General features: G+C 35.2%; 1 pseudogene; it reads left to right on the forward strand.

Moving 5' to 3' along the window:
* The first annotated feature begins 454 nt into the window (after positions 1-454).
* LOC112681488 lies at positions 455-9,935 on the forward strand (annotated as a pseudogene).
* The last annotated feature ends 3,119 nt before the right edge of the window (positions 9,936-13,054 follow it).

Consider the following 13,054-nt stretch of genomic DNA (forward strand, 5'->3'; position numbering starts at 1 on the left):
GAGTTACACGTACAAAAATTTGAAACACTAAATTGAGACGATTACACTTCACTAGAAAATCAATTCAGTAATACTAAGTCGTATTTCGTTTTGTATAATAAATTATTATCGATGTTTAACGAAACGTAGATAACGTGTACAATGTTTCTATACATAATATTTATTTTTGTTCAATAATTGTATAACTAACTTCTCGTGAGAAATCCCAATTTTTATCGCAAAGATAACGTGTTGTATAATATTTTTAAACTAACTATAAATTATTATCGCGGGCTGCATAAAATTACTACGCGGGCCGCGGGTTGCTGACCCCTGGTGTAAACCAACCAATTTCAATGATATTGATACTGTGAAGAAAATGCCCAAACAAATCAAAAATTATCAATTTGGATTATCAACTCTACATGCATGGATTCGATTTTTTGCATTTGGCATATCATTTAGAGTTTAAAACATGGCAGGTAATAGTCATTGTAATATTAAAACGTATTATATGTATATAGATAATTCGATTTAAATTAATATATTATGCTATGTAAACTTTACAGTTAAAAGAAGCTATTAACAAAAAATCATTTAATGACAGAAAAAAATGTATACAAAATAAGTTTCGATCTGAAATGGGAATTTTGGTTGACGTTGTTTTACAAGGTATCTTTTTCGATAACACACAATTCGATAATTCACAATTTCGATCTGTATTTATTATATATTATTATTTATTAATATGTTTACGCGATGTTTCATTTAAAATATAAATACAACTTTTAGTCATGATTTATAAACTTAAATTAAAATATTGCTTCAGGACATAGTACTACAAACGATGGTAACACTGCTAGAACATTTTTTAGAAACACTAAAGTATCTGCAACTTGTACAAGAATACATTTGGAATTGATTGTACGATGTGGAAATATTTTATCAGCTACGGCGAGTGGATACTCAATAAATATTGAATATTTTGAAGAGTATTGTTTAAAAACGGCAAAAATGTTTGTACATTTGTAACCATTGTACTACATTCCCGCCAGTGTACATAAAGTGCTGATTCACGGTGCTGATATTATACTATTTGCACCAGTTCCAATAGGTAAATTAGTCGTAAGTAGGATGAAATAGCCGGTTCTGGCCCCCCCCACAAAACCGCCACCCCAACACCATCGATCACTTTATCGATCGTATTCCCCCCCCCCGCCCACCCTCGATCACTTTACATACCACATCACCCCCGCCTACCATCGATCACTTTACCCATCGTATTTACCCCTCCCCCGCCCGCCCATCATCAATCACTTTACCGACCGTATTTCCCCTCACCGTCACGTCCGCCGACACCGTCGCCGCCGCCGCCACTATCGCTATCCCCGCGCCCGTACCGCGTAAACGTTCTAACGATAATTCGGTGGTTAGGGTTAATCGTAAAAAGAATCGTATGGCATCGGTGAACGCAAGGTGCTGTTTTATTGAAATAGACTAGTCTTTTAGACGCTCCGTCGTTTGGTATTACGCGAAAAACGTTAACAATTACCAATTATAACGTTTTTCTACGATCTATTAGGACGGAGCTGGTGACGCTATTACGCGAAACGGTACTTATTCACCCGATAAAATACCACCTTAAACTGAAGGCCACTTACGATATCCCCAAGCTCGAACAGTCTTCCGTAAAAAGGGCTTTTAAAACGTCTGCCAGGGAATTGTACGAGTTCGGGGATATCGATGAGATAGTTGAGGATGACTTTTCCGCGCTTCTCGCCGAGGAAGACGTTTACCGCGGTAAGGGCAGCGGATACACACTCGCGTGCATAGATGGGCTGTTTTTAGGCGTGTACACGCTACTAGGCGGCTTGTCTTACGTTCCGTTACCGGCGCGCGTAGCTAATCGTAAGGCTGTCGTAAACCCGCAAAACATTGATCGCGAATGTTTCAAGTGGGCGATTCTGGCTAAACACGCACTGCGAACGGGTCGGAACGAATTATTCGAGCGAGGAGTACCGGTACGACTTTTCCACGTTATCCGTCCCCACACCCGTATCGGAAATAAAAATGTTTGAGCGCTATAACCCCGGCACATCCGTAAACGTGTACGGTTTGGGAAATTGCGGCAATGAGAAAATTTCACCTCACACCGTATACCCACTGCGGGTCGTGGATACGGAGCAGGAGAATCATTTCGACCTACTGCTGATCACGCACGAGGGGGATAACCATTATACGTTTATCTCGAATTTTTCCCGACTCGTCAGCACGCAGATGACCATGCGAGAACATAACGTTTTCGTATGCAAAAAGTGTTTCACCCGTTTCGACGACCAGCCTACGCGCTATAAGTGTACCGGTGTGGCGGCGCTCGCGGAGCATATGAAAATATGTGGCCCGCACAAACCGATAGTACCTTTAATGCCGTCGGATGGGGCTACGGTACGATTCGACGCGTGGGTTAAAACGCAACGCTTACCGTTCGTCATATACGCCGACTTCGAATCGTATCTCCGTAAGTCGACCGAGACGCGAGGCGCTAACACGCACCCAGAAAAAAATGTTTTATTATTAATGAAAAACGACTGTAAATTTAATGGAAAATGGGTATGATTTATAGCCTATGGAACTCAATCATTAATTTATGAATACAGAATCTTTAAAATTAATTAAATCGACTATACGTCAATTATATTATGTTTATCATCATTTTTAAACGGTTTTATTTTGATAGAATGATACGGCTTCCTTAAAATTACGACAAACAAGTACTATAATATAGTATATTCATCTTAAACTCAAAGTGGGCGACTCGGCGGAAATCGGACTTCTCAGTCTTCAGACGTACAATTCAATGCCGAACGTCGAACCGGGCTGCGATACATTGGGCATTATCAACGCACATGGTGATACATCACTGATTCAAATACCCACGGGTTGTTATTAGGGTTGCCACCTTTGAAAGAAAGCAGCCCCGAAGACAGACCGATAAGCAAAAAAAGCTAGTATACACACCAGTATGTAGTATAATCTATAGCTTAGTTATAGTAATGGAATGCAAACAAAAAAAATATTTATATATCACAATTTTATTATTCAAAATTACAAATTATATTATAAAAATATGATTAAAAATCCCGAACAAGAAAAATTATTTAAATTTAAAATCATACTTAACATTATTAGTTGCACATTTCAATAATTTTTCTTGTTCGGGATTTTTTAAAAAGTACAAAAATTCTTGACAGTTCATATTGTAATTTAATTTGACGCAGAGTTCTGATTTAACCATTTCCACTGATAGACGATTTCTTTCATCTGACCATAAATTTCCCATCAATGAAAATACTCGTTCAACAAAAGCATTACTTATGGGAATTGGAAATATTTTTCCAATAATTTTTGGAAGTTCAGTGAAATCGTTTTTTTTTTAACAACTCTACCCACATTAAGTCTGAAGATAATTTCATTTTTGAAAGCTTTGCCCAGACTCCTTGCACATTTTTTACTTCGTCGTAAAGTCGGTCTTCTTCAATATTTTTTTAATCCTAACAAATTCACAGATTTTATTGCATCATCATACTCAACTATCTTGTTTTTTTAAATTAAAGTTTGAAAACATCTTAAAAATAGAATCGTTGAAGTCGTATTTTTTTTTTAAATAATCAATAGTTTTTTTATACACTTCATTAGCTTCTTTTTTAAACATTACTAACTCATTTTTTTGAAGTGATGAAATACTTCTCGTAACTTTTGCACCATAAAATGAATCATTCAATCGATTTTCAATTTTATCTTTTTGACCTTGCATTACATTGTGTAAGTCAACCGATGTTACGGAATTTGTTTCGAGTATTAATATTGCCTCATTTAGTATATTCATGTAGTGGTGAATAAAGTACAAAAAGCATTCTGGTAATGTTACTTTGCGTGACAAATCGGTCATTTCTGTCGTGTCAATATTTTTGACAAACTTCTATATGACTTGATGACATTTTTCTTCTCCTTGGTATTTAAAATAAGATGAAACAGCAGGCCAAGACATTATCAGTCTATCAACAGCTTTAAACAAACTTAACCATCTTGTTGGTCCATGTCGAAGAACTTTTCTGTATTCAATTTCGAATTCTTCAAAAAAAATTTGAAGTTCTTTTACGCGCTTAGCACTATTTGAAAATTCGGCATACACTTTCAACACTAAGTTTTCTACATCATATGTTAATTGTTTCATAGAGTTTCTAGCAGCATTGTGAATAACGTGGCAATTACAATTTGCTTTTATTATTTTAGTTTCTGGATGTTTTTCGAGAAGTTTTTGATAGACCGAATTACGAATGACGTAATTTACTGATGCATTGTCGGCAGATAATCCAGATAATAATTCAGCATCTAAATTTGATTGCTGTAAAAAATTTTCAATATTTTCGAAAATTTTTAATGATGTTTCATCTGGATCTTCATAAAAATCCATTAGTTTATTTTGGATACCTTTTTGAATGTGAAAATACTGAACAACAATAGGGTACATTTTTTGGGAACCCTTATTAGACGCATCAATAGCAATAGAAAAATAACTACCATTTTGAAAAGCCGTAACAATTTTCAAATCTTGAATGGCTAGTTCTATTGAATTAGGACTCAGAATGTTTTTTACTATTGCTTCTGCTTTAGTACGTCCACAGTGAAGTTTTTTTGCCATAACAGAATCTCCGTATAGGGAAGTATTCAATTTTATTCCACAGTCCATACTTAAATAGCTATGATGGTGATTGATTGCGTGGTAAATTGATGCTATTTCAATGATTGCTACATTAAGTTCATCCGAGCTAATTCGTTTAGTCATAAACGTGGTCATTAATGAATTACTTTTCAAATTCTTTGTAGTTTTTTTATGGTTTTCACTGTTTAAATGACTAGTCAGAGCCTTTTCACCGTCCCATTTTACAGTAAAATTAACGTTACAAAATGAACATTTCGCTTTTTTCTCATCTATTTTAACTAACCATTTCTTATACTTTTCGTTAGTCAACCATGACTCTTTAAATTTATTTTCATACTTTTTGATTTTTCTTGGATTATCTTCAAATTCTTCCATGATGATAATAATTAATAAGTCTAAAATAAATATCGATGCACGATTACACTGACACAAAAATTAAACGCAGATATTCGGATTCGATCAAACACACTTGACTGTGATGTTGAAATTGATTCGTAAAATCGTAATCGTACTCATAAACCGTAGTCCATAATCTTATTATTCCTATTATCGTGATTAAATGGTTTTTATACCGGAAACTAATAAAAAAAAAGTCTATATAAGACTTTAAATCGTATGTTATCTATCTTTATCTCCGACCCGGAGAATAATTCTCTGAACCCGGAGCCCGTAGATTTATACGTAAACCCGGATTCTCCGGGTGAAACCCGGAGAGGTGGCAACCCTAGTTGTTATGAAATAAGTACATTAGAAGCTAAAATCGTGGAACGCCTTGCCTCGAGTAGCATGGATTTTTTCGAATTAAAATCCGATCCCAGTACGTTAAAATGTACGATACTGTGCAGTAACGATGTTGTATTCAACGTGAACAATAGTATGGCACCGTTGTTGGGTTTCAATAAAACAACTCGCCTACTCGCCAACATCAAACACGAATCCGAGGACTTGGTGAACATTATGCGAATAAATTGTATAAAAGTAGTATGCAATTTGGCCCTAGGGTCATTCGAAAACGGAAATTAGTCACATACAACACACGAGTTTTATCCAGCGGTCGCGCCGGGCTTCAAAATAATCGAAGTACCGAAATATTGTGTTTTATATCGGCTAGGAACGAACACCGTGGATAACGTGCGTGTAACGTTGAGAAATCAAGACGATAAATTAATTAATTTACGTGGTGAGACGTTGAATGTACGTCTTCTCGTTAAAAAAAATAATAATAATCGAGATGGGACATAAATTTAATGTAAATAAATACGTAGCTGATCGCGGTCAAACACGCATTAACCGCGTGTCTGTCGGCGGAGACACTACCACTTACCGGAAACGTGCAGATAAAAAAACATATCGTTCCGTTAACAATATCGATAAAAGTGCTCTTACAAAAGCGAATCGTGAATTTCTACGTTTCATCTCCCGCAATAAGACGTCGTTGTAATAACATGGACCGGTCGTATTTGGACGTGAACGAGGCGCCTATCCAGGAAATGTTTTTACACTCGTTTTTACCGTTCTCCTGCACGGCTATAAACAAAGGCGACGAGATACGTATCCCTATACAGAACAGAGACGCCGTCACACTGCCTAGCGAGAGTTTTATCTACGTCGAGGGCAAATTGATAAAACCGGCTGATTTGTTGTCTGTTCAGTTAGAAGTCACGTTCAGTTAGAATGGTTTGATTAATTTGTTTAACGAAATCAAATATGAAATTAACTCCGTGGAAATACAACGCGTTAAACGACTGGGTGTGAGTAGCTCGTTGAAAGGTTACTATTCTTATACGTCCGTAGACGTAAACTGTTTGCAAAACGCTACTTGGGACAGTGTGGAATCGAATAGAAAATTTATAAAAGATGGTACGTTTACCGGATGTATCCCGCTAAAACACGTTCTGGGATTTGCCGAAGATTATAATAAAGTTTTGATAAATTGCTCGCAACAATTGATTTTGAACCGGGCGACAGACGATCTGGGATCGTTGACGTTTTTCTTGAAAGGTAATGAAGTTTTGAACGATTTGACCGTTCAAGCCAAAGTGAAAAAAATCAAAATAGAACTGACAAAAGTCATGTGGAAGGTGCCCGTGGTCAAGGTCAATGACAGAGAGAAGTTAAAACTGTTGAAAATTATCGATTCAAAAAAAACGATTAACTGTACGTTTAGAAATTGGGAACCATGCGAATATCCTAATATACCACAGAAGAGAAAACACTCGTGGATGGTGAAAACCTGTTCGCGTGTAGAGAAACCACGATGTTTGATAATCGCTTTTCTGCGCAAGGACTCCAGTCATATAGCCGAGGAATTCGCATCAGACTTTGACGCGTGTTCACTGACCAACGTGAAAGCGTATATAAATTCGGTAGAATACCCGTACGAGAATTACAACGAGAGCTTCGACAAAGACCAGTTTACAATGTTCTATCAAGGATGTGCGGATTTTCAAAAATATTACTACGAGCGCATGACCGCCCAACCGTATCTAAGTAAAGAAAAATACAAAAATCTGGGTCCGTTTATATGCATCGACTGTTCGCGTCAAAACGATGACGCTAAAACGTCTATTATCGATTTGAGAATCGAATTCGAGGCTTCGAATAACTTCCCGGCCGACACTTCGGCGTACTGTATGCTCATTCACGACCGAGTCATTCAATACATCCCGTTCTCGGGAGAAGTCAGAAAAATTTAAAATATTATACATACGGTTACTGATCCAATCAATATTGTATTACTTTTTTTTTTTTAAATATCTGTTATACTTAATTATTAAAATATTTTGTATGTGTGTTAAATAAATACTGTTTCATAATGATAAAATCGATTTTTATTTACAACAACAATAGATGATATAATATTGTACAACATTTGCTGTGTGTGTGTGTGTTCAGCAGATGTTCATGACATCGACGTGACCATCGTGAAGAATGCAGTGACCTTTTTGAACCCACATCAATAGTTAACAAAATTGAAAAATATCGGTCCATCATTCTCGTCGGTCATAATGTTTACAAACTGTATATATGGAAAAATAATATCGTTATTAATATATTTTTAAAAAATATTACACTACAATACAATAATAATACCTCTGATGACGCGTTTAATTTCGTCGACCATAGATCTGCCAGTTGCGTACTGGCGAAACGCTTTATTTGCGCCACATAACTCTGAACGGGTATCCCGCCGCACGTTCTCGCCATGCTCGACGTGATCAAGTCGTCGTGAATACCCGATATGAATGCGGCAATGTCTTGTACGGTAGACGTTTTCTCGAGGAAAAAATCCGTTTTCAGGTACTCGGCTATTTGTTCCAATTGCCCCTGTACCAACGGTCTGACGATTGCGATTTTTTGTACGATCGTTTCATTAATGCACGCCGCCAAATCTTGAAGTGCGAGCAAATTTTCCCGGTTTAACATGGCACGTCCTCCCGTGACGGATTCTATTGCCAACATATTGTCACCGCGGTACATTTTCGACCGTGTGATCGTCTTGTCTTTGAGGAATAGACTCTCTCGACTTTTTACTGGTGGGTTCGTAATAATTGATAGAATATGACCCATCATGGAAAATATTCGACGTTAAAAGTCCACCGATATGCTCACATACCGCGTGGAAGTCGATATACGTACCGTTACATCAAACGCGTTAGTCGTGGCGTCGAGTCCGATCGTAACAAATTTTCTGTCCGCAAAGTCTATAGTGAACGTAGTGCTGTCCATCAGTTCGTGCGGTGTCGGCACGCAAAATTTGTTGTTCACTTGCTTGTTGTATACAGCCGCGTTAGCTTCAATACTGCCGGCCATGTCGTTTTCTTTTACGCATTGGCTGAAATGATGATCGCCCGCACATTTGACACAGCGAGAAGGGAGATGGCAAAATTTTTTTGTGTGTGAAAAGCGCTGACCATTTGAACATTGTGGAATGTCTTTAGTGGGTCTTCTAGGTTCAACTGATACAACACAATGTAAAAGTCGTTTTAAGGCATAAATTTTTTTGGAAGCATTTGACAGCAGAATTGCAACAATGGGAATAGGACACTTGAGACGGTTTTGTAGGCGGGTTACGGATGTAACCTTAAAGTCAAGGTCTGACAGAGCTTCAAAAATAGACTTTTCAGTAATCGAGACTGGGAGATTTCTAATAATTAAGGATAGTTGTTTGTCCAAAGGAAATTGATAAGTGTGGTATTGTATTTCTGTATCGTCAAATTTTTTAGTGATGGTTCTGTAATCATCGATCGATGATAAGTTTAATTTTAGTGCGTTTTTGGTGTGGTTAATTGTGAACTCGTCAATAATAGTTTCGGATAATAATTTATGAAAATTATCAAAGTCGGTTATATTATACGAGTATACGTATAACGGTGGAATTTTTTGACTAACCTCGTCTTGATTGTTGTCCTCACCTACGCTGGAGGTGGCGAGGTCCAAGTCAGAGTTGTCATTTGCGTTAAGTAGAGGAGAATAGCGATTTTTGGCTGTAACACTTGGTGAAGTAGAAAAATTACTTGGACGCCTCCTTTTTTTTGAGGTAGAAGAAATTTGGGTCCCAGAGGACCCAGCCCCGTTTCCAGGGGACATGAAGATGTTGGTTTATTTGTCGTGCGTGTGTGTGGTGTAATTATGTGAACTCGGAGAGACGTTATAATGACCTTACGCGACAACTGCTGATAAGCAACTGAGGCCATGTCGTAAACAACTCTCGCGAGAGAGGGGAAAAAATCGAGAAAAATACGCACGTACAGAGTTACAGTAGTGCACTGTACTGTGTCAAAGGTAGGTAAAGTGGTAGGTAAAGTGATCGAGGGTGGGCGGGGGGGAATACGGTCGGTAAAGTGATCAACGGTGGGCGGGGGGGCCAGAACCGGCTATTTCATCCTACTGTCGTAATACTCTTATATTGAAAATTATAATTTATATTAAATAAATATAATATGTATTAGGTAAACTCTCTGAAGAAGCACAAGAAAGCCGAAACAAAGACTTCAGACAGTTCAGAGAGCATAGTACTCGTAAAAATTCTAGACTCAATACAAACGAAGATTTATTGCACATATTAATTTCATCTGATCCGTACATATCATCCATACGGTATAAGTCCAAAAAATATGAAAATGATTTGTCAGAAGACGTTAATAAACTCTTGGTGATAGTGCCTCAGTCAGATGAAGATGATGAAAGTGGTATGGATCAATCTTTTTCAGATATCACTTTGTCTGATTAGGTTTTATTACATTTTTTTTCGTTACAATATTATAATTTAATTAGCTTTTTTAAATTAATGATAAAAATTAATATTTACAAGAATTAATACATGTATTTATTTTAAAATTACTAAAACCCTTTAAAAGCCGAAAAATGATGGGAAACTTGGGTTTTTTCTGTTAAATATTGCATTGTTACTGTAAATAGGTGTATGAACATTTTTTTTTGTCATACTTCTATGTAAACTAACATACAAAATGTGAATTCTGGAAAAAAAAAATTTTTTATTACTCCGACTGAATAAAATTAATTTACATATTTTGCGTAAAAATCGAAATTATTCAATAAAAAGGTAAATAATTCTAATCAAACCGCTCTATTTCACTTGATGTTCAACTTATTGATCTAAATTTTTAAATTTATCCACAAAATGTTCAAATGGAAAATAGTTAACAGTAAAATTTAGGATTTTTTAGATTTTAAAAATGGGACTTTTGGCCAGCTAAATATTGGATACATCCCACTGTGCATACAAGTCGGTGTATACCGGCTTCGGCAGAAAATTATAACTTGATTTTGACTATTTTGGGCAATCATTTTAATCGACCACGTCATTAAGAGGACGCTATACCAAAAGCAAAACGTATGCAACGGCCAAGACTCTTGTCCCAAGAGAATGCGCTATTAAGTGTTTTCGCGATCCGCAAGCACGCAACGTTCGGGCCACTTCCAGTACCGGTCTCTCTTCGAAAGATGTGCAACTGTCCCATTATTTGAAAATAATATTCATGGTCCAATTTTAATTTAACAGATCCATCGGTTATTTTACAATATTGTAGCTGTACATTTAAAACAAACTACAATTATTTAAATACAAATTGATTTTTTTAGGTTTATAAATATAATATTAATATTCATAGCTAAGTACCCATTTAATTATTAAATAATTATACAATATAATAATATACTAACAAGTTTATCTGTCACGGCATCAATTGCATTTAAAGTATTCTTGGCAGAAAAGGGACATTTAATTTCAACAATGGCGTTCAATGATCTTCTATCAGACCATCTAAACATTGATTGCAAACATAAATATATTTCCTTATATAAATATCTAATACCATTATACACTTATACATATAAGCTTACGTGACAGCTTTTTCAATATGAATTAATTATAATAATTCTAAATTGCAAAATATTAGTTACCTGGACTCACTGCTAAACATGGAATTATTGGATCTATCAATAAACCACATGTTTTTATTTTTTTATTAATATTTTTTTCTATTTCTGTATGAGCAATAGCCTCCATGTCTCGACCATATTGTAAAGACTTCGCCTGCGCTTCACATGCATACACAGAAAAAAAAATTATACGCTATATTGACAATACTGTCTCATTAAACTTTAACAATATTTAAATTTGTCATCACGATAATGTAATGTTATTCTAACAATCTATTTTATTAAATTGATAATTGTTTCATCATGATGAATATCTATATTCTCAATGTTGTTGGCAAAAGATATATGTAAATGATAAGATATTATTAAAATGACAATACCAATATTATCGTTTTTGTTATATTATTTTGTATTTATCACGAAGTTCATAACTATTTATAACTACGGGTTTTCCGAAATATCCGAGGTTCTTCAGCGACATTATTATCATGACAATTATATTATCAAATTAACCATCGACCATTATAAATTTTTGTTGCTAGTAGTGACTAGCGTTCTCTCGCGGGTACCCGTATATATATATATATATAACTAGCTATATATATATATATAACTAGCTATATATATATATATAGCTGCCAATACTTTACCACGTGTTAAAGTATTTTCCATGGTTTTCTTTTTAGCTTTATAAGTTAAAAGTTTATAACTAGTTAAATATTGCTGTACGGAACTAATACAGCATACACGCGTATCTATTTGGCCTGTTGGATATCAACAACATTGTGTATTATGCTTTGTTATATTATTTTCTGTAATCTGTAGTGTTTTTTTCTAATATTGCAGTCAACACCAAGATCATATACTCGACTTATTAATTATAAGCTTATATTATATGCTTACTGGTATGTCTATATATTTTTGTTTTACTTTTATTGTCAGTGGTGCAACTAGACGTTACTAAAGACCTTTATAGGTTGTTACGTGCCAACCGTTTGATCCGTTAATTCAGTGTCAATGTCTCAGTCAACACTTGATTGAAAGTGTAGTAAGGAATAATTAAGACTTTTTGAAATAATTAAATTTATTTAACTTATAAAAATTATTCTAACTACAAATTTTGTAAATATTCTAGTGATAGAAATTATTTAAGTCCTAACAATTGTAACTTATAAAATAATTGGAAATATTTCTAAGTCCAGACCATGACATACACTGACGTGAAGGTGCTCAGTGCAGCATAGACAAGACTCGTCTGATTTGCCCTTGTTTTCGGGTCCCTTTTATATGTGATATTGTATGTGTGTATGTAAAATCCCAAGTGTGTGTGTGTGTGTGTGTAAATGAAAACTGATAATAAAATAATTAAAAATGAGATAATTTCCTGTGAATTCTATATATGGAAATCATCTCTCAACCGGCCCATATTCAGTGACGCATAGATCCAGGATGTGGTCACTGTCGCTTTTATTACTTATTTTAATTAAATAATAAAATTTAATAATCTAACTTGTTCACGGTTGTGGTTTTTGTAGTTTTGATTATCTAAATAGTTGCAAATAGATTATGTGTAACTATCCGTTGAAATTAGCATATGTGTAACCATCCATAGATGAGTTCACAGGAACCCCCTAGTTATGTAAGTGTTCATGTGTGACTACGCAGGACGCGACAAGGTATATGTTTTACCAAGAGTTAGTATCTTAATAATGTTTTAGTTATAGTATGCACCACTATTTTGTTATAAATTATAATGTTCTGATATAAGACTTAATTATTATGATTAATACGGATTAATTTTATATTTAAAGGTATTTTAAACAAAAATCATATATTCTTATGATAATTCAAGTTCAGTATTTCATATCATCCAATGATCAGTACCTACCTATCTACCTACCAGGAGAGCAGCTATCCTGTTACTATCCTAAAGCAGTTTTGTGAAAT

This window comes from Sipha flava, unplaced genomic scaffold (assembly GCF_003268045.1).
Source record: "Sipha flava isolate LNK unplaced genomic scaffold, YSA_version1 19197_pilon_pilon, whole genome shotgun sequence".
NCBI classification, from domain to species: domain Eukaryota; kingdom Metazoa; phylum Arthropoda; class Insecta; order Hemiptera; family Aphididae; genus Sipha; species Sipha flava.